The sequence below is a fragment of the Phyllobates terribilis genome, unplaced genomic scaffold, assembly GCF_046119375.1.
Source record: "Phyllobates terribilis strain yellow unplaced genomic scaffold, ASM4611937v1 Scaffold_155__1_contigs__length_4435156, whole genome shotgun sequence".
NCBI lineage: Eukaryota > Metazoa > Chordata > Amphibia > Anura > Dendrobatidae > Phyllobates > Phyllobates terribilis.
Window position 1 is genome coordinate 4,252,914 of NW_027362915.1, and position 24,442 is coordinate 4,277,355.

Below are 24,442 nucleotides of genomic sequence, written 5' to 3' on the forward strand. Positions count from 1 at the left end.
TGAGTCTGCAGTACAACTGATTAGGGGTCCAGCAGGGGGGCGCTGATGACACAGGTGGACCTTGGGGCGGTTTTCCGGTTGCCGACGCTGCACCTAGAGGGTTTTCTTCATGTAATTATCCTCCTCACATTGCAGACTTGTGAACTTTATAAATTTTCTTCATTTGCTTATTTTCTTCCTTCTCTCCCAAACACGTTGCTGAAGTGCTGTCTCACCCCCACTGCCCCCATCCAGAAGCTTCTTGTGGCTGCTGTTCAGTGAGATTTGTCCTCTATATACCAGCAGTCTGTGTATGGGCCTGTCCCTGTCTGATCCTCTCTGCTCTCCACCCCTGCACTCAGACATGGGAAACCCTGTACTCGGATTACTTCACATCTTGGTGAATAACAGCTGAAAGGACCCTATAAAGGAGCCTGTACCAGGCAGGTGACAGCGGTGCAGCATTGTGCTTGTGGGGGCAATCGGGCGGTGGAGTCAGAAATTGGGGAATACTTGGGTGCTCTCTGGGTGGACAATATTAGTGCTGCAGTAATTTCCCACAAGTTTTTGCACAGAGCGGCCACTAATATAGAATAAAGTAAAACAATTGTGCTCTGTAAATAGTGGCTGTGCTTTGCTACAAATGCTTCATGTTTGCAGGAGGTTTTTTTTTCTTTAATAAATTTTATTTAGTTTATAATTGATTTTTTCTCTTTCTGCTAGATATCAGCACATGATAGAGGCCGTACGGGACTGGTATAAGAAGTTCTTGGCTGAGAAGGAAAGAAGCTTCATTCCTCCATGAGCTGCAGTTCTTTGTGTCCAGTCGGGAGCTCTATTAGTAAGTAGATTTTATCACCGGCGCAGACATTTCCGGGAAGGTTCCAATTGGCCGAATACAAGACGTTCATTAAACTCTTCATTTGAAATAAACGTCTGGTTATCATCCACAATACTTAATACTGGTCACTTGTCACAAATTTGTATATTTTTTACCTGTTATAAAATGCTGCTGATCCCTTGAATCTTTTCTTTTTTTTTGTCATTTTAGTCCCAGGTCTTTTCACACCACTCGTTTTGCAGGTTCTTTAATACTACAGCACTTACGTTATTGGGGTCATTTTTGTGCAGTTTGCAGTTACATGATTTTTTATACATGTTTTTTTTTTAGGTTTGTCTTGTTATTACATCACATTCATCTTTTTCCTCTCTTGCTTTCCTGGACTGAAGGAAACATATCTCCAAGTCATTCTGAGCTGCCGGCAGGAGAGATGGACCCTCAGGAGCCTCCTAGTCTTCAGAATCCACATGAAGGAGAAGTCCAAGCACAAGAAAGGCCTCCGACAGCAGAGCAACCTGTCCGCCTAAAAGTCCCAGAAGAAGAAGCGATGGTCCCGCAGCTCATCTGTGTTTTTCCTAAATGTGGTTTATACTTTTACTGATTGTAATTTTCTTGGTCGATACCAGATAAAGTTTTGGATGACAACTGTCTGGACTTGTGTCTTATTTTACATTTCTCCTTTTTTCTTCTTGCTTCCCCTCCAGTGAGATCTGGCTTAGGTGATAAAAGCCTTTCTCTATCCGGCATTTTTGCAGCAGGCTGGAGAATGACTTTCTGGATGATAACTTGCCTTAGTCTCAGGTGCCCATACACTAGTTAGTTTTAGACCGGATGCTTGTCCACACAACACATCCCGACTCCCCCATATACATGAATGTGGTTATATGTGTGGGGGAGATGGCCCCATACACAGCACATGGTCGGCTGCTCCAGCAAAAATCCTTAGGTTTGACCTACCTTCCTGTAATATATATGGGGGGCCATTAGTTGGATGTTTGCAGGACCCCTCTTTGTCCAACAGCTTCCCTCCCCCACACATAGCAAGCAGTGTACAGACAAGCTCCCTTCCCGCACATACAGCATATATAGCATATAAAGAAAAAACCTAGAAGTCTGAACTGAAACATAAATTGATGTGCATGGAAAATGTAAATGCATGTTCTCACAAGGCCACTAGACAAAGAAAAACCAAAGACAAGCAAAATACCCAAGTAACCGGAAGTGAATGGGTAAATCGCAAAGTGCAAAAATAATAAATAATGAAGGGTATTTAGTTAACATAATTTTGATAAAAATAATGTAAAAGCTATCCTGCCACATCACGGCAACCCTTATGGGACAGTCCTAACGCTAATATTAAAACCTTACCATTTGTCAAGTGACGTACATATGGCTAAGGGCAGAGAGACTGACCCCCTAGTAGAAGCATAGACCTGAGGCAGAATAAACATTTCAGCTCAGACAAAGGGTGGCCACACCAGTATATGTACTAAAGCACACTGAACTACAAAGAAAAAACCTAGAAGTCTGAACTGAAACATAAATTGATGTGCATGCAAAATGTAAATGCATGTTCACACAAGGCCACTAGACAAAGAAAAACCAACAGCAAGCAAAATACCCAAGTAACTGGAAGTAAATGGGTAAATCGCAAAGTGCAAAAATAATAAATAATGAAGGGTATTTAGTAGTGAAGAGCGAGCACTAAAATGCTCGGGTGCTCAAAGCTCGGGCCTAGCTCGCCATGATACTCGGTTGCTCGACCTGAGCCACGAGCCCAATGTTAGTCTATGGGAGACCCGAGCATTTTCGCGGCGGCATCCCCGGCTGTCTTTTAAAAGCCTAACAAGTGCCCAAAACGATAGTGACAGTGCTCAAATGACATGGGGACAGCATGGGGATCGCCCCAGGAAGCATTTCTGACCCCCAGGTCACTGCTGCCAACAACGTGGTCAGAGGTATTAAGCCACTTTTAAGGGCTCACAATAAAACGTTCAAAAACTAAACTGAAACTGCTTTCCTGTGAAATATGTTAAGGAAGTTCCTTTCCAGGGTAAAGACTTGTGTATAAGGTAAAATAAATAACAAAAAAAATAAATACTCCTCCACACCTTGGGCTATGTTCACAAGTAGCATTTTTAATGCGTTTTTGCACTTTTGTATTGCTTCAACCGTGACAAATGCATTCACCGGGAAATGTCATTTTAACATTTTACAACCTTATCTGGCCATGTGCTGTGTGACACATGCATACAGTGCTGAAAAGACATGGGGACAGCATGGGGAAGACCCCTGGAAGCATCTCTGACTCCCCGGTCACTGCCTAAAAGTGTGCCCATCAGAAGTCATCCTTGCCGCATCAGAAGATGCAGACTTGCAACTATCCCCGTGCAAGTTCTTGTCCCAGGGCAGTGTTCAATTGTACCTCCCCCATTCCTTGCAATGCAAGCGCAAATATGCAGCCAACCACCCACCCACCCCCAGGCTGCAATACCATACTGCTTGCTTGCACTTGAAATTGGGCCTTTTAGGCATGTGGAGGCGGAATCTGGCCACCATGTCATGGCAGCGTTGGCGGCCTGGTATCCAGTCCCCAGCCGCCCGGCGGCGGGGTGTCCACACTCGGTCCCCAACCGCCAGGGGGCGGCCGGGTGTCCATACTCGGTCCCCAGCCACCTGGGGGCAGCCGGGTGTCCATAAATGGTCCCTAGCCGCCCCTCTTTCTCCTTGGAACATCCCCCCACACACTTTTCTTAGCCTGGCCTGCTTTAGGGCAGCATTGGACGAGCCCACCAGAGAACCAGACTCCTCCGGTGGGCCCTGGCTTCTCCATCAGGGGAGTTGAGAGTGACAAGGTGAGGACCATGATGATGATGATACAAGTTAGCATCTGCTTTGTTTTCTTGGAATGCAAGCGTAAGTGTGCAGCCTGCCACCCACCCACCGCCAGGCTGCAATACCATACTGCTTGCTTGCTTGCACTTGAAATTGGGCCTTTTTAGGCACGTGGAGGCGGAATCTGACCACCGCGTCATGGCAGCATTGGCGGCCTGGAATCCATACTCAGTCCCCAGCCGCCCGGCTGCCGGGTGTCCATACTCGGTCCGCAGCCGCCCCGCGACCGGGTGTTCACACACGGTCCCCAGCCGCCTGGGGGCAGCCGGGTGTCCATAAATGGTCCCCAGCCGCCCCTATTTCTCCTTGGAACATCCTCCCACACACTTTTCTTAGCCTGGCCTGCTTTAGGGCAGCATTGGACGAGCCCACCAGAGAACCAGACTCCTCCGGTGGGCCCTGGCTTCTCCATCAGGGGAGTTGAGAGTGCCAAGGTGAGGACCATGATGATGATGATACAAGTTAGCATCTGCTTTGTTTTGTTGGAATGCAAGCGCATGTATGTAGTAGCGGCTAGGCCTGAGGTGGTCAGCGTTTTGGCGCATATCCTACCTCTCCTTTGGAAGTGCATTGAGGTGAAGGGTACATTGCTGGAAAAGGAAAAAAAAAAAAAAAAAAAACTCTTTAAATCTCTTAGTTTGCGAGTGTGAACGAGCTGCGTGTGTCCGGAGCGTAAGTGCGAACGAAAGTAAGTGTGTGACTTGTTTTTCAGTGAAGAGGTATTTGGGAATCCTGCAGAAAATACCTGTGTGAATTGCGGTGAGTGGCTGCATTGTGACCTGCTGAGTGCTTTTCTACCTGTTTAGATTTATTGGGCTTTTTAAAATCTATTTTCTCATTACAGTTTTAGTTTCTTAGTTTACTACCTGTGTATTTAAGGGTTAACTACATTGCACTAAAATCCTGAGGTGTAGATTTACTCACAAGGGGTTAATTAAGGGGAAGGGGTCATAATTAAGGGTTTATAAGGGACAGCTGGTTGGGCATCAAGTCCTTTGGAAGTGCATTGAGGTGAAGGGTACATTGCTGGAAAAGGAAAAAAAAACAACAACAAAAAACTCTTTAAATCTCTTAGTTTGTGAGTGTGAACGAGCTGCGTGTGTCCGGAGCGTAAGTGCGAACGAAAGTAAGTGTGTGACTTGTTTTTCAGTGACTTTGTTTTCAGGGAGTTTGGAAGGAAGGACTTTGGACTGAATTGCTGACTGTATTTCATTAATTTCTTTACTTTACTTTTTACTTGATTAATCCACCTGACCTACTTAGCTGATTTCCCCATCCATACTTGATACTTAATTGATCCCCCGTCCATACTTAACTGATCCCCCACCGATATCTAATTTATACACCTGCACATCCCTAATTGATCCCCGTCCATACACCTATATATAAATAATTGTGTTTTGTACTTGTATATATATACTGACTGTATCCCCATATTTAGAATGACGTCCATGTTGGCCGGAGCCGTGCAGTGTACATCTTGCGCAATGTATGCATTCCGTGAGCATCCGCTCGAGGATCCATACTGCTGCGAGAGATGTGAGCATATCGTGCACTTGGAAGCCCAAATTCTGGATCTAAGTGCTCAGATAGCGGTACTGAGGAGCATCGACAACATGGAACGGAGTTTGCTGCTCACCGAGCAGACACTCAATGGGTCAATACTGGGGGTGGAGCATAGAGGGGAAGTGCAGGCTGAACAGGCAGGGAGCTGGATAACAGTTAGGAGGGATAGAAGGAAGAAGTATAGGAAGGCTGGTTCAGAACCGGCATTATTGGAGCACGACAGATCCTCTGACCGCCGGGGGAGTGTATGCTCCAGTAATGAGGGGGAGGGGGGAAGTGTAGGGCAGGCAAGACAGGTTCTGGTAGTGGGTGACTCTATTATTAGGGGGACAGACAGGGCAATCTGTCACAAAGACCGGGATCGCCGAACGGTGTGCTGCCTCCCTGGCGCTCGAGTCCGGCACATCGCGGATCGGGTTGACAGGTTACTGGGTGGGGCTGGCGAAGACCCAGCGGTCATGGTCCACATCGGCACCAATGACAAAGTGAGTGGTAGATGGAGGGTCCTTAAAAATGATTTCAGGGACCTAGGTAGGAAGCTTAGGGCAAGGACCTCCAAGGTAGTTTTCTCAGAAATACTACCAATCCCGCGAACCACACAGGAGCGCCAACGGGAGGTTAGGGAGGTGAATAAGTGGCTAAAGAGTTGGTGCAAGGCAGAAGGGTTTGGGTTCATGGAGAACTGGGCCGACTTCGCGGTCGGCTACAGGCTCTACCGTAGGGACGGGCTGCACCTCAATGGGGAGGGTGCAGCGGTGCTGGGGAAGAAGATGGCTAATAGGTTGGAGGAGTTTTTAAACTAGAGATGGGGGGGGGACCAAGGAAATAGGTGGGATGTGAGGCAAGCAAGGGGGAACGGGAGAAGTGAATATAATGAGGGTGGAGAGGGGGGTGGGGATAGTACAGTTAGATCGTTAGAGAAGAATAGGATGCTAAATAACCCCAAAGTTTTATCTTGCATGCTGACCAACGCAAGAAGCCTGACCAATAAGGCGGATGAGCTGCGGGCGCTTATATCGGAGGAGAGGTATGACATCGTAGGTATAACAGAGACTTTATATGTAAAGTCATGTCTAAAGCCCAGACTAAGGGAAGATATAGGAGAGGGAGAAGAGGGGGTCGAGTCCATGTGGGTAGAGATAGAGGGGGCAAAAAATAATAATAAAATATTACTGGGGGTCTGCTATAAGCCACCAAATATAACAGAGGAGAATGAGAATCTGCTATTAGGACAAATAGACAAAGTAGCAAAACATAATGAAGTGATTGTTATGGGGGACTTCAACTACCCGGATATTGACTGGGAAACAGAAACCTGTAGATCTCAGAAAGGAAAAAGGTTCTTGACAAATATTAAGGATAATTATCTCTCCCAACTAGTGCAGGAACCAACGAGAGGGAAGGCCGTGTTGGACTTAATATTGACTAATAGGCCTGATAGAATAACTGAGGTACAGATAGGGGGGCACCTAGGTAATAGCGACCATAATATTATCGACTTCAAAATGCCCTTCAGTAGGGTTATCAATAAGGGAACAACAAAAACATTAAACTTTAGGAGGGCGAAGTTTGATCAGCTGAAAGAAAGCCTTCATCTTATTGACTGGGACAAAATTCTTAATCAAAGGAATACGAAAAGTAAATGGGAAACCTTCAAAAGAATTCTGAATACTCAGTGCGAGAGGTATATACCGTATGGGAATAAAAGGGCCAGAAATAAGAGGAAACCAATATGGTTGAACAAGAACGTAAAAGGGGCGTTAAATAGCAAAAAAGAGGCATTCAAGAGATTAAAACAGGAAAACAGTAAGGAGGCACTAATGTGTTACAAGGAAAAAACGAGAACCTGTAAAAAACAAATAAAAATAGCGAAGGAGGAAACAGAGAGACGTATTGCTAGGGAAAGTAGATCAAATCCCAAACTGTTCTTTACGTATATAAATAGTAAAAGGATTAAATCGGATAATATTGGACCAATAAAAAGTGAGGAAGGCAAAATCATAGAGAAAGATGAGGATAAAGCTAATCTATTAAATAATTTTTTTTCGACAACTTTCACAAAGAAAATCGAACTAACAGGAGAAATGAGAAGTGACAAGCTTAATCCTCCACTAAGTATGACAAATCTAACCCAAGCTGGGGTACAGAAACGCCTCAGTAACATTAAAATAAACAAATCACCAGGACCTGATGGCATACACCCACGGGTACTAAGGGAACTAAGTAATGTGATAGACAGACCGTTATATCTTATATTTAAGGACTCTGTTGAGACTGGGTCTGTGCCACTTGATTGGCGACAGGCGAATGTAGTGCCAATATTCAAAAAGGGAGCAAAAAGTGAAGCCGGAAACTATCGGCCGGTGAGTCTGACGTCCGTTGTGGGCAAAATTTTTGAAAGCTTCATTAAAGAGGCGATTGCGGAGCATCTTGATGCTAATAATCTTTTAATCCCGAACCAACATGGATTCATGAGGAATCGCTCCTGCCAAACAAACCTGATTGACTTCTACGAGGAGGTTAGCTCTCGAGTAGATCAGGGGGAACCAGTGGATGTCGTGTATCTCGACTTCTCAAAAGCTTTCGATAGCGTGCCACATAATAGGTTGGTATACAAAATGAGAATGATGGGGCTGGGGGAGAATGTCTGCAAGTGGGTAGCTAACTGGCTAAGGGATAGAAGGCAGAGGGTGGTTATAAATGGAATATACTCAGATTGGGTAAGCGTCACTAGTGGGGTACCACAGGGGTCTGTACTAGGCCCAATGTTATTTAATATCTTTATTAACGACATAGTCAACGGGATAAATAGTAAAATATCAATATTTGCAGATGACACAAAGTTATGTAAAACAATTAATACAAAAGAGGACAGTGCAGACCTACAGAGGGATTTGGATAAGCTGGGTAGGTGGAGCATTAAATGGCAAATGAGGTTTAACGAGGAGAAATGTAAGGTCATACATATGGGAAGGAAAAATGGAAGTCACCAGTATTCACTGAATGGGAAATCATTGGGGAATTCAGAGATGGAGAAGGACTTGGGCATCTTAATTGATGGCAAACTAAATTGGAGTGCCCAAAGTCAGGCCGCTGCTGTAAGGGCAAACAGGGTAATGGGATGTATCAGAAGAGGTATAGCTGCAAAGGATGAGAACATTGTTCTTCCACTGTACAAAGCACTGGTCAGACCACACTTGGAATACTGTGCTCAGTTATGGGCCCCAATATATAGAAAGGATATAAATGAGCTTGAAAAGGTACAAAGGAGGGCAACAAAATTAATAAAGGGAATGGAGGGACTGCAATACCCAGAGAGGTTGGCAAAACTAGGACTATTCAGCCTGGAAAAGAGAAGGTTGAGGGGGGACATAATAAATGTGTACAAATATGTTAGGGGACAGTATAGAGACCTTGCCAGGGATTTGTTCAAAAGGAGGGATATTACGGTAACAAGAGGGCATTCACTAAGACTGGAAGAGAAAAGGTTTCAGCACCAGCATAGGAAGGGGTTCTTTACGGTAAGAGCAGTGAGAATATGGAATTCACTGAGTGAGGAGACGGTGATGTCAGATTCACTACACCAGTTCAAGCGGGGACTGGATGCATTTCTAGATACCAGGCAGATTTCAGCATATACTTAAAAATAAAATAAAATAGTAAGTTGATACAGGGATTTATTCTGATTGCTGGTTTCAGAGTCAGGAGGGAATTTTTCCTCAGGTAAAGATTGGCCAAATCATTTGGGGTTTTTGCCCTCCTCTGGATCAACTTTAGCAATTACAGAACTAACAGGTCGAACTTGATGGACGCAAGTCTTTATTCGGCTTTTACTAACTATGTTTACAAACTATGTTACTATGTTTTGGAAGAATGTTCTCTGGTCAGATGAGACAAAAGTCGGGCTTTTTGGGAAAAACCATCAACATAGAGTGTACAGGAAAAAAAAAGAGGCATTCAAAGAAAAGAACATGGTCCCTACAGTCAAACATGGCGGAGGTTCCCTGATGTTTTGGAGTTGCTTTGCTGCCTCTGGCACTGGACTGCTTGACCGTGTGCATGGCATTATGAAGTCTGAAGACTACCAACAAATTTTGCAGCATAATGTAGGGCCCAGTGTGAGAAAGCTGGGTCGCCCTTAGAGGTCATGGGTCTTCCAGCAGGACAGTGACCCAAAACACACTTCCAAAAGCACTATAAAATGGTTTTAGAGAAAGCACTGGAGACTTCTAAGGTGGCCAGCAATGAGTCCAGACCTGAATCCCATAGAACACCTGTGGAGAGATCACAAAATGGCAGTTTGGAGAAGGAACCCTTCAAATATCAGGGACCTGGAGCAGTTTGCCAAAGAAGAATGGTCTACAATTCCAGCAGAGCATTGTAAGAAACTCATTGATGGTTACCGGAAGCGGTTGTTCGCAGTTATTTTGGCTAAAGGTTGTGCAACCAAGTATTAGGCTGAGGGTGCCAATACTTTTGTCTGGCCCATTTTTGGAGTTTTGTGTGAAATGATCAAGGTTTTGATTTTTGCTTCATTCTCTTTTGTATTTTTTCCTTGCAAGCAAATTAAATGAAGATAATAATACCAAAGAATTTGTGATTGCAATCATTTTCAGGAAGAAACTAAGTATTATCTGATAGAATTGCAGGGGTGCCAATACTTTTGGCCACCACTGTAATAAGTGAGCTGTCATTTATTCATAAGACGTTCTATTCTTCAGAGCTGAGACTGTAAAATAAAAAGTGAACAATAAAATATCTGATGACTGTTCTTTCACTGTGAGTAAGAAACAGATAATAAAATTAAAGGAAAAATAACTGAGGGGAGAATCCTGCAGGTTTATTGTCCTTCTATAGCTGTATGGTGGCAGGATGGTGACACTGCTGGAGTCCTGGTGAGGATCTGCATGATATTCATTTCTGTTGACTTTTTATTGCCAACATATTCTGCAGTGATGTACATATAGTCCCTGCCCACAATGCGGTACACATGAGGGACAATTTCATATTAAGCCAAGTAACCTATGATGTCAAGGTCTCATATTTACAAGGTGCTTATTGGCAATCTGAGCCGGCGAATGGCTCTGTGTCCGTATATTCGCTATATACTGCCCGCAATATCTTGTAGAAAGCTCACAGTGACTAAAATGTATAAATAGTTCTCTTTGGAGAATTTAATTAGATCCATTCATACCTTATCTTATAATGAGGACTTAAAGGGCTTTTATAACTAGGTAAAACAAGCTTAACGGGACTGTCCAGGACTTATATATTAATGACCGATTTTAGGATAAGTCATCAACAGGGAGGGACTGGGCTGGCGGGGTACCCTTCTGCAGAGGAGAGGGGGAGAAGAGAATGAAAAAATAAAAAAACCTGCGGTTTTAAGGGGCACGGGCCCTTTAAAAGCGCAGGCAGTGTATGCAGGGACTCGCTCACGTGGCGTTCATTACCTGAACCGCCGTGACACACGTCCCAGTGAAGCAGCTAAAGCTGCGCGTCTCCCTTCCCCGGCCGGCGTATGACGTCATCGTCATGCGCCTGCAGTGAAGGAGGCGCGCAACTCAGCCGCCGGAGAAGGAGGACACCGCACGGGAGAGCAGGAAGGTAAGAGGTGTCTGTGTGTGTGTCTGTGTATATATGAGTGGATGCAGAATGGGATGGGCCCCTGGCTGGACACACAAGGGGGGGCCCGGCTAGACACACAAGGGGGGACCCTGGCTGGACACACAAGGGGGGGACCGGATGGACACACAAGGGGGGCCTTGCTGGACACACAAGGGGGAGCCCTGGCTGGACACACAAGGGGGAACCCTGGCTGGACACACAAGGGGGAGCCCTGGCTGGACACGCAAGGAGAAGCCCTGGCTGGACACACAAGGGGGAGCCCTGACTGGACACACAAGGGGGAGCCCTGGCTGGACACACAAGGGGGGAGCTGGTTGGACACACAAGGGGGAACCCTGGCTGGACCCACAAGGGGGAGCCCTGGCTGGACACACAAGGGGAAGCCCTGACTGGACACACAAGAGGGAACCCTGGCTGGACACACAAGGGGGAACCCTGGCTGGACACACAAGGGGGAACACTGGCTGGACACACAAGGGTGAGAGCCTGGCTGGACACACAAGGGGGAACCCTGGCTGGACACACAAGGGGGGGAGCCTGGCTGGACACATAAGGGCGAGCCTGGCTGGACACATGGGAAAGGGTGGGCAGGATGGCTATATGGTGGGGCAGGCTGGACACATGGAGGCCAGGATGGATATGTGAGGGGGATGGATATATGGGGGGCTGGATATATGGGGGGCGGGGCAGGCTGGACACATGATGGCCAGGATGGATATGTGGGGGGCAGGCTGGACACATGGGGGGCTAGGATAGGTATGTGGGGGGGCAGGCTCGATACACGTGGGCTAGGATAAATATATGGAGGGGCCATGCTGGACATATGGGGGCCAGTATGGATATATGGGGGGGTGTCAGGATGGATATATGCAGGGGGGAAGGGCAGGATGGATATATGAGGGGGCAGGCTGGACACATGGAGGCCAGGATGGATATATGGGGGGCAGGCTGGAAACATGGAGGCCAGGATGGATATATGGGGGGGGGCAGGCTGGACACATGGAGGCCAGGAAGGATATGTAGGGGGGCATGCTGGACACATGGAGGCCAGGATGGATATATGGGGGGGCAGGCTTGACACATGGGGCTTTAGGACAGATATATGGGAGGGGGCAGGCTGGACACATGGAGGCCAGGACAGTTATATGGGGGGGCAGGCTGGAAACATGGAGGCCAGGATGGATATGTGGGGGGGCAGGCTGGACACATGGAGGCCAGGATGGATATATGGGGGGAACAGGAGGGCCACATGGGGGACTAGGATGGGTATATGGGAGGGGGCAGGCTCGATACACGTGGGCTAGGATAAATATATGGAGGGGTCACACTGGACATATGGGGGCCAGAAGGGATATATGGGGGGTGTCAGGATGGATATATGCAGGGAAGGGGGGGCCAGGATGGATATATGGGGGTGCCAGGCTGAACAAGGGACTTAATTACTGTTTGGTGCCAGATTGAGGAACATACTTTATTAGTTTATGGTGGCCAGTGAGGAACATTATTATTTTAGAGTCCAATTAGAGACATTATTACTTCTGTAATATAATTAACTTTTTAGGAAATTGTTTTCCATGGGATAGGACAAAAGCGGGCTCCTGTTACTGTGCAGGGCGGCACTATATCGCTTTTTTTCTTCAACTGGTGTAGTGTAGAAGTCGGGGGGTGGAGTGGGAATATTCCCTAGAAGAGATCAGTTATTGATAACTGTGTGTTATTTTCTGCAGAGATGATTCCTGGCTGGAAGAAGTGATGGCCGTCTGTGCCAGATGAAGAAGAAAAGCGAAGATGAAGGACTTCACCTAGAGACGTCACTGGTGAGTCAGTGTATTACATGTGACTCGCCCCCTGGGCCGTGGGGCACTCGGATCCGTGCAATAGGGAGACGATGGGGGTAGTAGTGGCGACCCGGTTCTGTGGCTCAGGGTGGTCAGGCCAATGGTAGTCTGCTATGTTCTGCTGATAATGTCCGACTACGCCACCCGTGGATTGCGGTTATTAGGAACCGCCGCTGCATGCAGACCGCTGGGGCTGATGAGGTGTGCAGCTAGGGTAGTGTGACTCTCCACGGGAAGAGTGCGGCCCCAGGGCAGTATAATGGATGTTGGGAGTGATGGTAGTGGGAGTCCCAGTGCTGATTGTGCTGGAGGAGCAAGGAGCACACAGACAACAGGTTGCAGTCCAGGGTCTTTACTAAACAGGTAAACTGACCCACAAACAGTCCCGGCTAGGAGGGGACCTGGATGTCTGAGAGCAACGGGGAAATTGGCCCTGGTCAGGGTGAGGGTGTAGGCCTACCGTGCTTTCTGCACTCCTTCTGGCTATCTCCTCCTGATAGGGTAACAGCCCACGTTTCCGAGCTTTCCGTGTTTTCTCGCCTGTATGGCCTGCGACGTGGGTTCCTTTCTGCTCCCAGCCTTGTATGGCTTTACTGGTCCCTTCTGTTGTGGCAGGGCCTCCAGGCTTCTTAGGCCAAGGAATATACAGTCCCTTGCGGACTGGTTCTCTGCTGGGGGATGTGGAATCCTTCCAGCCTCAGACACCAAAGTCTGGTAGATTAAGTCTGTTATCTGCCAAGACAGGCTTGCTTCGCCTCTTGTCTCTGGCTTGTGGCTCTCCTCCTGCCACACTTCCTCTTAGGTGCAGTGCAACTGTCTGTCCCTGCTCTGCTGAGACACGTCTCAGTCCTGACACAGGTCATCTGGGTTCTCTCTAACCCTGCCCCCAGCACCAGCTTTTATAGGGGCAGCCTGCTCCCCCTACTGGCCTGAGACAGGAGGCATTGCATGCTAATGTTCCCCTGACTAGAGAACCTCCCCCCTGCTCTCAGACACAGCTTTAATTACACTTGTGGCATCCAGGCCAGGGTGACACATTCCCCCCTAGTGAAATTTAGTACTCCGGGACTAAACAGTAAACAAAGACAATATGCATAACAATAAAACATTAATAGACAGACGACGCACAAATTGAGTTCTTAAGGTCACAGTGTGGCCTGTGACCGGGTGTCCATATCACCAGCACAACGGGGAGCCTTAACCAGGTGGGGGTCTGTCCTACCCCAAGTCCTTCACAGTCTTAGTTCATTCCTGGGTTAGGCTCTGAACGCAGTCCATACAAGGTCCCGGTTATAAAAAGTCCATAACCTGTGAGTCCTTACGGTAGCTGCAAGAAACTGAAACAGAGTATTACCAAACATGCATGTAACTTTGCAAACAATTCAACATTTGGCAACAGGGTTATTTACAATTTTAGTACACTCTATATTCTCCAGCGAGCGGGTATCTGTCCCTTTGTGCTCCTGGTTGACCTACGTAGCCCACTGTCTGGTGGTGGACTGACTTGGCTTTCCCCACTAGCGTTAGGGGTGCAGCTACCAGCTGGGTGTACAGGTAGGGCAGGCAGCTGTCTGCGGGTCTTTTGGCTTACCGCAGGCATGGCAGGCTCACTGTCAGCAGAGGGTTGACTCTCCTGGGCTGCTGGTACAGGCTCTTCTGCCTCTGGAACTGCTTGCTCCTCTTCACCTTCCGGCTCTGGTGTTGGTTGTTGCTGTGCCGGTTGCAGGAAATGCAGGACAGGTACCACTATGGCATCATTTATGCGAGTCCAGGACTGAGGGAACTCTCCGAGAACGGTGCTGATCATTTCTTCTTTGTCCTCTGCGGGTTCAAGGTCACTCTGATCCTCTTCTGCACTACGGAGTTGCTCAGGGCACCTTTTGAGATGGTCTCTGGAGACGACACTAGTGGTTTCTCCTCCGTCCTTGGTGATTACGCACACCTTTGGGTTGTCGTGGTCAGACTGCAGTACGGTGTAGGGTTCCCTTTCCCACTGGTCGTCCAACTTATGTAGCCTTCTTTTTCGCTTTAGGACTTGCTCACCAGGTTCTAGGGGACTAGCAGGGGCGTGTTGATTGAAGAGTCTTTCTTGCTTCTCTCTCACCTGGGCCAGGCTCTTCTCCACACTCTCCTGTACCTTCTTGTACTGCAGTTGCCTTTCCGTATCCCAGTCCGCATCCGGGGAGGTGTCCTCAGGTATTAGGACTCCCATCTCCAGGTCTACGGGCAGCTTTCCTGGTCTAGCTCGCATCAGGTAAGCCGGGGTGCAGTTTGTAGCATTCACCGGGATATTGTTGTATAGGTCTATCAGGTCCGGCAGTTTTTCTGGCCACAGGCTGCGTTCCTCCAGGGGCAACGTCTTCAGGAGATCAATGACTATATTGTTCATCTTCTCACACATCCCGTTGGTTTGGGGGTGGTAAGGCGTTGTACGAATCTTCTTACAGCCATAGAGGTTGCAGAACTCCTGGAAGATTTCAGCCTCGAACGCTGGACCCTGGTCTGTCAGGACCTGTTCCGGATACCCGTGTGGACGGCAGAAATATTGCTGGAAGGCTCTGGCCGCTGTTTGGGCTGTCAAGTCCTTTACCGGGACCACCACTAGAAAACGGGAATAGTGGTCCACGATTGTCAGGGCATAGATGTATCCTGATCGGCTGGGAGCCAATTTGACGTGGTCCAGAGCTACCAGCTCAAGAGGCTGCGTGGTGACGATGGGCCTCAAGGGTGTCTTCTGGCTGGCACGGTCCTTCCTCCTTAGGTGACAAGGGCCACAGTCTCTGCACCATTTTTCTACAGCTCCTCTCATGCCGACCCAAAAGAATCTTCCTCTTAGTAGGAACTCCAGTTTCTTCCAACCAAAGTGTCCCGCTCTGTCATGGTAAGCCCCCAGGACCATAGCTGCATCCCTCCTTGGGACCACGACTTGCCAGGTCAGCTCGTGCGTCCGGTGGTTGACAATCCTTCTGCACAACTTGCCTTCGTAGAGGAACAGCTTGCTCTTCTCCTTCCATAGCTGCTTGGCTTCCTCTGGGGCATCTGGATCTAAGCGGGCGTCTTCCCGGGTCAGCAGATCTTTCACCAGGCGGACTGCAGGGTCACTATCTTGGGTCTCGGCCCAGCTGTGGTGAGGTAGGGGATTCATCATCACAGTTGTTAGATCCTCCTCCTTCACGCGGTGAGAGTGTTGAGCGGCTCCATACCGGTGAAACGCGGGGAGTTCTACCTCCTCCAGCTCTTCTGGGTCTTCGTCACCTTCAGGTAAGTGAGGCATCCTTGATAGGGCGTCCGCGTTGGCGTTGGTTTTGCCTGCCCGGTACTTGATCACGAAGTCATAGTTGGAGAGACGGGCCATCCACCGCTGTTCCAGGGCACCCAGTCTTGCATTGTCCAGGTGTGTCAACGGGTTGTTGTCCGTGTACACGGTGAACTTTGCGGAGGCCAGGTAATGCTTGAAGCGTTCCGTCACGGCCCACACCACCGCCAAGAATTCTAGCATGAAGGAGCTGTAATTCTCCGGGTTCCTTTCGGTGGGCCTCAGCTTCCGGCTGGCGTATGCGATCACCTGTTATCTGCCCTGTTGGTTTTGGGACAATACGGCTCCCAGTCCCACATTACTGGCATCTGTGTGGAGAATGAAAGGCTGGCCATAATCAGGGTAGGCCAGGATCTCATCCCCTGTGAGGGCCATCTTTAGCTGGCGGAAGGACTCCTCTTCCGGTTTATCCCACTTGAAGGGCGGCTTTTGGCTCCTGGACTTAAACTGTCCGATCAGGAGGTCCTGCATAGGAGCTGCCATCTTGGTGAACCCGGGGATGAATCTTCGGTAGTAGCCTACCAACCCGAGAAACTGTCTCACCTCTTTGATGTTCGAGGGGCTTGGCCAGCTCTTGATTGCCGTGACCTTGTCAGGGTCGGGGGCCACTCCTTCCGCGCTTACCACGTGCCCTAGGTACTGGACCTTTGGTTTCAGCAGGTGACACTTCGATGGTTTCACCTTCAGGCCATAGCCTGCCAGGGCTTCGAACACCTCGGCCAGGTGCTTCAGATGGTCCTCGTAGGTCTTCGAATAGACGATCACGTCGTCCAGGTAAAGGAGGACCATCTCGAAGTTTCAATGCCCTAGACAGCATTCCATCAGCCGCTGGAAGGTCCCTGGTGCGTTGCAGAGCCCGAAAGGCATGCAGTTGAATTCGCTCAGTCCCATCGGGGTGGTGAAGGCGGTCTTCTCCTTGTCAGCCTCTGCCACAGGAACCTGCCAGTACCCGCTAGTAAGGTCCAAAGTAGAAAAGAAGTTAGCTGATTTTAGTGCGGCTAAAGACTCCTCTATTCTAGGCAGCGGATATGCGTCTTTGTGAGTGATACGGTTGATTTGTCTATAGTCGACGCACATTCTCATGGTGCCGTCTTTCTTTTTGACCAGAACCAAGGGGGCTGCCCAGGGGCTACAGCTGTCTCTAATAACCCCAGCTTCTTTCATCTCTCTTAGCATGCCCCTTGCGTTCTGATAATGTGCAGGGGGTACAGGTCTGTGCCTCTCTTTTATCGGTGGGTGGCTCCCTGTGGGGATGTGGTGTTCTATCCCCTTTACTCTGCCGAAGTCTAGCGGGTGCTTACTAAAGACTCTCTCGTACTCCTGTACCACCCAGTAGACTCCTTGTTTTTGGTGCAGGGGAGTGGAGTCAGCACCCACGTGGAGTTTCTGGCACCAGTCCTCCTTTTGTTTCTGGGAGCCATTACTCTCCGCCTGTGGAGATGGAGGCAAAGGTTCCACGACCCTGATAGCTTTGTGTTCGACCACAAACAGCTTGGCAAGTGTAGCGTACCTGGGTAAGTGTACCTCCCTCTCCCCAATGTTGAGGATGCGGACGGGCACCCTCCCATGACGGACATCAACCACCCCCCGGGCTGTCAAAATGGTGGGCCTGCTGTCTGAGTACACGGGTTCTACCATGTCTTGGTAGTCTCTACCTCTCAACCCGATTGCAGTCCGACACCAGATCATCATTTCACTTTTGGGAGGCATGGGAATGGGGAATGGGTCACTCAGTCTTACGCTACCGATCTCACCACCAGACAGTTCTACCTGCTGCCGTCTCATCAGGGCCTTTATCTCCTTGTTGAGGATTCTCTGTTGGCTGGAACTAGCATTCACCGCCACCTGTTGTAAGATTACAATTACCTCTGAAAGACAATTTTCAATCACGTTAGTACCCACAGTTATTTTAGGGTGACTTTCATGACGGTCAATGTCCACAATAATCACTCCCTGTGCCGGTAGTTCAACTTTACCAATCTTAATGGTCATCTCCTTGAACCCCATCTGCGGCACGGGTAAGCCATTACTGGCGATGATGCTCAAGTTACCGTCTGGATACCGTGTGATATCAGCATCAGTCCAATACTGCTTAAAAAGTATATAAGGGATAGTGGTTACTTGTGACCCAGTATCCAGCAAGGCGCTCATGGGGATACCGTCCAGCACCACGGGTAAAACCGGGCGCCCCCCAACGTACTTATTACGCCAATTGTAAGGGCCTGGTGATCTTATGCCTGGGGGTTGGCCCTCTGCCCCAGGTTGGACCCGTTTAAATTACAGTACCTGGAAATGTGTCCGGGCTGGTTGCATCGACGGCAAATGGGCTGTCCATCCTCTGCGTAGCGGTCTGTGGGCCTCCCTCGGAACGACGGGATCCTCCTCTGTCGACGCCATGGGACATTCTCCGGACTTGAAGCCAGCTCGATGGGTCTTGACGGGTCCACTTGCAACGCCTGGACGGTCCTGGTCAACGCCGCGACGCTCCTGGTCAGCTCCTGGACTTGGTGGTGCAGATCTTTCGAGGGGGCTTGGTTCAGGGCCTGTGCATCAGCCTCCACGGAGTCCATAGAGGAGGGCGCCGCCTCCTGGTGGTAAGTGATAGCAGGGCGCCGGGGGTTTATAGCGCTACTGGTTGCAGATTCACGGAGCACCCTTATGGCCCTGTCCTTAAATTGGGCAAAGGTCAGGTCGGGGTTCTGAAAGAACATGAGGCGCAGTTGGGCCCTGTGGGCGCTAGACAGCAGACCTTCTATGAATTGTTCTGTTAGCAGCTTATCCGTTTCCTGCACACTGCCAGGGTCAGTTTGTTGAATAGCCCTCAAGGCTTCCTGCAGATTTAGGGCATAGTCTCTGATGCTGTCCTGTGCCCGCTGCTTACATCCATAGAACCTCATTTTAATCTCAGCGGAGGTACGTGTGTCAAAGGTACCCCGCAGCCGGGCCAGAATACCCTTCACAGTCCTTTTCTCCTCAGTGGGCCATGATTTTACCTCCCGCTGGGCTGCGCCAGTTAACTGCCCTGTTAATATGCTGACCTTCTGTTCCTCTGTCAGGGGGTAAACGTGGAACAAACTGTATAGCCTTTCCTTGAAGTCAGTTAGGGCATGGGGCTCCCCTGAGTATTTGGGCAGCCAGGCCGCTCCAGGGATGTAGTGCAAGGAAAAGGGCATCACCGCTGCTGCAGTTGCGTTGGTGGTAGTGGGCGCCTCTGTGTCCGTCATCTTCCTCCCCCCCTAGTTACGCGTGGCCTACCTTCCGACGATCCTCTTCTGTAGGCCGCGGCTCCGCTGCTGCTGCTATGGACGAGGACCTGGCGTCGCGTCCTGATGACGTCAGCGTCGCTCTCTCTCCCTTCCAGGACCTTGCGCAGCGTCGGTGCGTGGGGCGGAGCTTCGGATCTCGCGCGGTTTTGACGTCCACGCCCCTCTTCTTCCCGCGCGGCGTCCTGAAGATGGCGTCCGATGGCGGGAAGCAGCTGCGGATGGCGGGAAGGCGGCAGAAGATGGCGGGAAACGGTCCAAGATGGCGTCCGATGGCGGGAATCGGCTCCGGATGGCGGGAAAAGACTCCGGACGGCGGGAAACTTTGCCACAGGTAAGTTACAAAAGTCTTTTTCAGGCACGCAGTACCCGGTGGTTGCGGGCACGAAATCCTGCCGACTACGCCAAAGCTGACTCGCCCCCTGGGCCGTGCGGCACTCGGATCCGGGCAATAGGGAGATGATGGGGGTAGTAGTGGCGACCCGGTTCCGTGGCTCAGGGTGGTCAGGCCAATGGTAGTCTGCTATGTTCTGCTGATAATGTCCGACTACGCCACCCATGGATTGCGGTTATTAGGAACCGCCGCTGCATGCAGACCGCTGGGGCTGATGAGGTGTGCAGCTAGGGTAGTGTGACTCTCCACGGGAAGAGTGCGGCCCCAGGGCAGTATAATGGATGTTGGGAGTGATGGTAGTGGGAGTCCCAGTGCTGATAGTGCTGGAGGAGCAAGGAGCACACAGACAACAGGTTGCAGTCTAGGGTCTTTACTAAACAGGTAAACTGACCCACAAACAGTCCCGGCTAGGAGGGGACCTGGATGTCTGAGAGCAACGGGGAAATTGGCCCTGGTCAGGGTGAGGGTGTAGGCCTACCGTGCTTTCTGCGCTCCTTCTGGCTATCTCCTCCTGATAGGGTAACAGCCCACGTTTCCGAGCTTTCCATGTTTTCTCGCCTGTATGGCCTGCGACGTGGGTTCCTTTCTGCTCCCAGCCTTGTATGGCTTTACTGGTCCCTTCTGTTGTGGCAGGGCCTCCAGGCTTCTTAGGCCAAGGAATATACAGTCCCTTGCGGACTGGTTCTCTGCTGGGGGATGTGGAATCCTTCCAGCCTCAGACACCAAACTCTGGTAGATTAAGTCTGTTATCTGCCAAGACAGGCTCTCTTCGCCTCTTGTCTCTGGCTTGTGGCTCTCCTCCTGCCACACTTCCTCTTAGGTGCAGTGCAACTGTCTGTCCCTGCTCTGCTGAGACACGTCTCAGTCCTGAGACAGGTCATCTGGGTTCTCTCTAACCCTGCCCTCAGCACCAGCTTTTATAGGGGCAGCCTGCTCCCCCTACTGGCCTGAGACAGGAGGCATTGCATGCTTATGTTCCCCTGACTAGAGAACCTCCCCCCTGCTCTCAGACACAGCTTTAATTACACTTGTGGCATCCAGGCCAGGGTGACACACATGTACACTTACACTACACACGTGGTCAAAACTGTTGGTACCTCTCGTTTAATGAAAGAAAAACCCACAATGGTCACAGAAATAACTTGAATCTGACAAAAGTAATAATAAATTAAAAATCTATGAAAATGAACAAATGAAAGTCAGACATTGCTTTTCTGCTTCCACAGAATAAAAAAAATAAAATAAACTGATGAAACAGGCCTGGACAGAAATGATGGTTCTTCTTAACTTAATATTTTGCTGAACAACCTTTTGACGCAATCACTGCAATCAAACGACTCCTGTAACTGTCAATGAGACTTCTGCACCTCTCCACAGGTATTTTGGCCACTCCTCATGAGCAAACTGCTCCAGTTGTCTCATGGTTGAAGGTTGCCTTTTCCAGACGTCATGTTTCAGCTCTTTCCAAAGATGCTCAATAGGATTTAGGTCAGGACTCATAGAAGCCACTTCAGAATAGTCCAATGTTTTCCTCTTAGCCATTGTTGGGTGTTTTTAGCTGTGTGTTTTGGGTCATAATACTGTTGCAAGACCCATGACCTGCGACTGAGACCACGCTTTCTGACACTGGGCAGCACATTTCTCTCTAGAATCCCTTGATAGTCTTGAGATTTCATTGTACCCTGCACAGATTCAAGACACCCTGTGCCAGATGCGGCAGACCAGCCCCAAAACATAAAAGAGACTCCTCCATGTTTCACAGTAGGGACAGTGTTCTTATCTTGATATGCTTCATTTTTCCATCTGTGAACATAGATCTGATGTGCCTTGCCAAAAACTTCCATTTTTGTCTCATCTGTCCATAGGGCATTCTCCTAAAAGCTTTGTGACTTGTGAACATGTAGTTTGGCAAATTCCAGTCTGGCTTTTTTATGATTTTTTTTCAACAATGGTGTACTCCTTGGTCGTCTCCCATGAAGTCCACTTTAGATCAAACAACGACGGATGGTGCGATCTGACACTGATGTTCCTTGAGCTTGAAGTTCACCTTTAATCTCTTTAGAAGTTTTCCTGGGCTCTTTTGTTACCATTCATATTATTCGTCTCTTTGATTTGTTATCAATTTTCCTCCTGCGGCCACGTCCAGGGAGGTTGGCTACAGTCCCATGGATCTTAAATTTCTGAATAATATGTGCAACTGTAGTTACAGGAACATCAAGCTGCTTGGAGATGGTCTTATAACCTTTACCTTTAACATGCTTGTCTATAATTTTCTTTCTAATCTCCTGAGACAACTCTTTCCTTTGCTTCCTTTGGTCCATGTTGAGTGTGGTACACACCATGTCACCAAACAGCACAGTGAGTATCTGTAGCCCTATATACAGGCCCACTGACTGATTACAAGATTGTCGACACCTGTGATGCTAATTAGTGGACACAACTTGATTTAACATGTCCATTTTGTCACATTATTTTCAGGGGTACCATCATTTCTGTCCAGGCCTATTTCAAGAGTTTAATTTTTTTTTAAATTCTGTGGAAGCAGGGTTGAAAAGCAATGTCTGTCTTTCATTTGTTCATTTTCATCGATTTTTAATTTATTATTACTTTTGTCAGATTCAAGTTTTTTCTGTGACCATTGTGGGTTTTTCTTTCATTAAACGAGGGGTACCAACAATTTTGACCACGTGTGTATATAGTATATACAGAGCTCCTGTGTATGTCACTGGTGATCACTGTATTACCTATACACTATATACAGAGCTCCTGTCTATAATGTCACTGGTGATCACTGTGTTACCTGTACACTGACACTATATACAGAGCTCCTGTGTATAATGTTGCTGGTGGTAATAACAGTGTTGTTAGCATTGTGGTTTTGTATTCATGATCAGTATTGTAGTATTTGGTCACCTTGGGGTGGTAATATATGGTCTGGTCATAGTTTGGCCATATTTGTTCCTTGTATGTGGTATTATTCGGTCACTATGTAGTGGTAATATGTGATCTAGTCAAGGTGTGGCGATATTTGTCCCTTTTGTATGTGGTATTATTGGTGTTGATATAGTGGACTGTGTTGTGTATGGCGGTCATTTTATTCTCGCTGATCTTAACTAGGAAAAGATTTTTTTCCATTAGGCCACAGCCCCACCATCAGTATTTGGTCAGTATTTTTCTCAGGAGTGGCTGCCGAAACCAGGAATGGTTGATTAATGCAGAATTGGTGACTTGTTTCTATTATACCTTTTCTCTGATTGTTCATCACCTGTTTTGGCTCCCACTCCTGAGAAAAAATACTGACTGGACACTGACCGAATACTGATAGTAGGGCCGTGGCCTTAGCGATTAAATACTTGGACCAGAGCGGCAGAGATGCACTTACAGGGGTTCTCCGGTGAAAACAAGTAATCACCTCTCCACAGGATCATTGATAATATTGATTGGTGGGGGTCTGACTGCTTGCACACACCGGCAGAATGTGGAGCTTTTCTCCCCATTAGACTGGAGCGGCATGTGAGATGCGACCACTGATCCATTCATTCTCTCAGTGGCTGTGAGCGCTGCTCTTTTTTGCAAGTCTCTAAGAGAATGAATAGAGCTGCGGTCAGACGTCCCACCTGCCGCAGCATTTTAAAATAGGGATAAGTGTTCTGTCAGGGATAAAACTTCCCCATTCTTCCGATAGGTGCGTTTTCCAATGTTCGGACACAAATGCTCAATAAGTGATCACCTATCCTGTAGAGCCCATGGATCGTTGATAACTTGTTTTAACTAGTGTTGAGCGAGTATGTTCTGTCCGAGTATGCTCGGCCCGAGCGCCGAGTATTTACAGCTGCTCGGTGATATGGTTGAATCGCTCCCGTGTGCATGATTTGCAACTGTTTGACAGCTTTAACCCCTTAACGACATGTCACGTATTAGTACGCGCATGTCGTTATCCTCCGGTTCAGTGAGGGCTCCGGCGCTGAGCCCGCACTGAACCAAGCACATGTCAGCTGATTATTACAGCTGACATGTGCCCGCAACAGGCGCGGGTGGAATCGCGATCCACCAGCGGCTGTTAACATATTAAATGCCGCTGTCAATCTCCGACAGCGGCATTTAATGCGCGCTTCCTGGAAGCGCGTCACTTACCCCGCCCATCGGCGACCCCGTCACATGATCGCGGGTCGGCGATGTGTGGTCATGACAACCCTGGGTCTGCAGCAGACACCAGTGGTTGTAATGATCCTGTCGCTATGAGCGCCATCTAGTGGTCGGCGCTCATAGGACAGGACCATTTCTGCTGCATACAGGGGAACTGCTGGTCCCCTGTATGTAGCAGAGGCGATCGGACAGTTGCTGCTTCAAGTCTCCTATGGAGACTACAGAAGCAAGCAAAAAGTGAAAAAAAAAAGTTTTAAAAAATATGAAAAAAAATAAAAAAATGTAAAAGTTTAAATCACCCCCTAAAATCATAAAATAAACCCCACATACACATATTTGGCATTGCCGCGTTCAGAATCGCCTGATCTATCAATATAAAAATAGAATTAATGCGATCGGTAAATGGCGTAATGAGAAAAAAATTCTAAACGCCAGAATTACGTTTTTTGGTCACCGTAAAATTGCAATAAAATGCAGTAACGGGCGATCAAAACATCGGATCTACCCCAAAATAGCATCTATAAAAACTTCAGCTCGGTTCACAAAAAATAAGCCCTCACCCTGCCCCAGATCCCG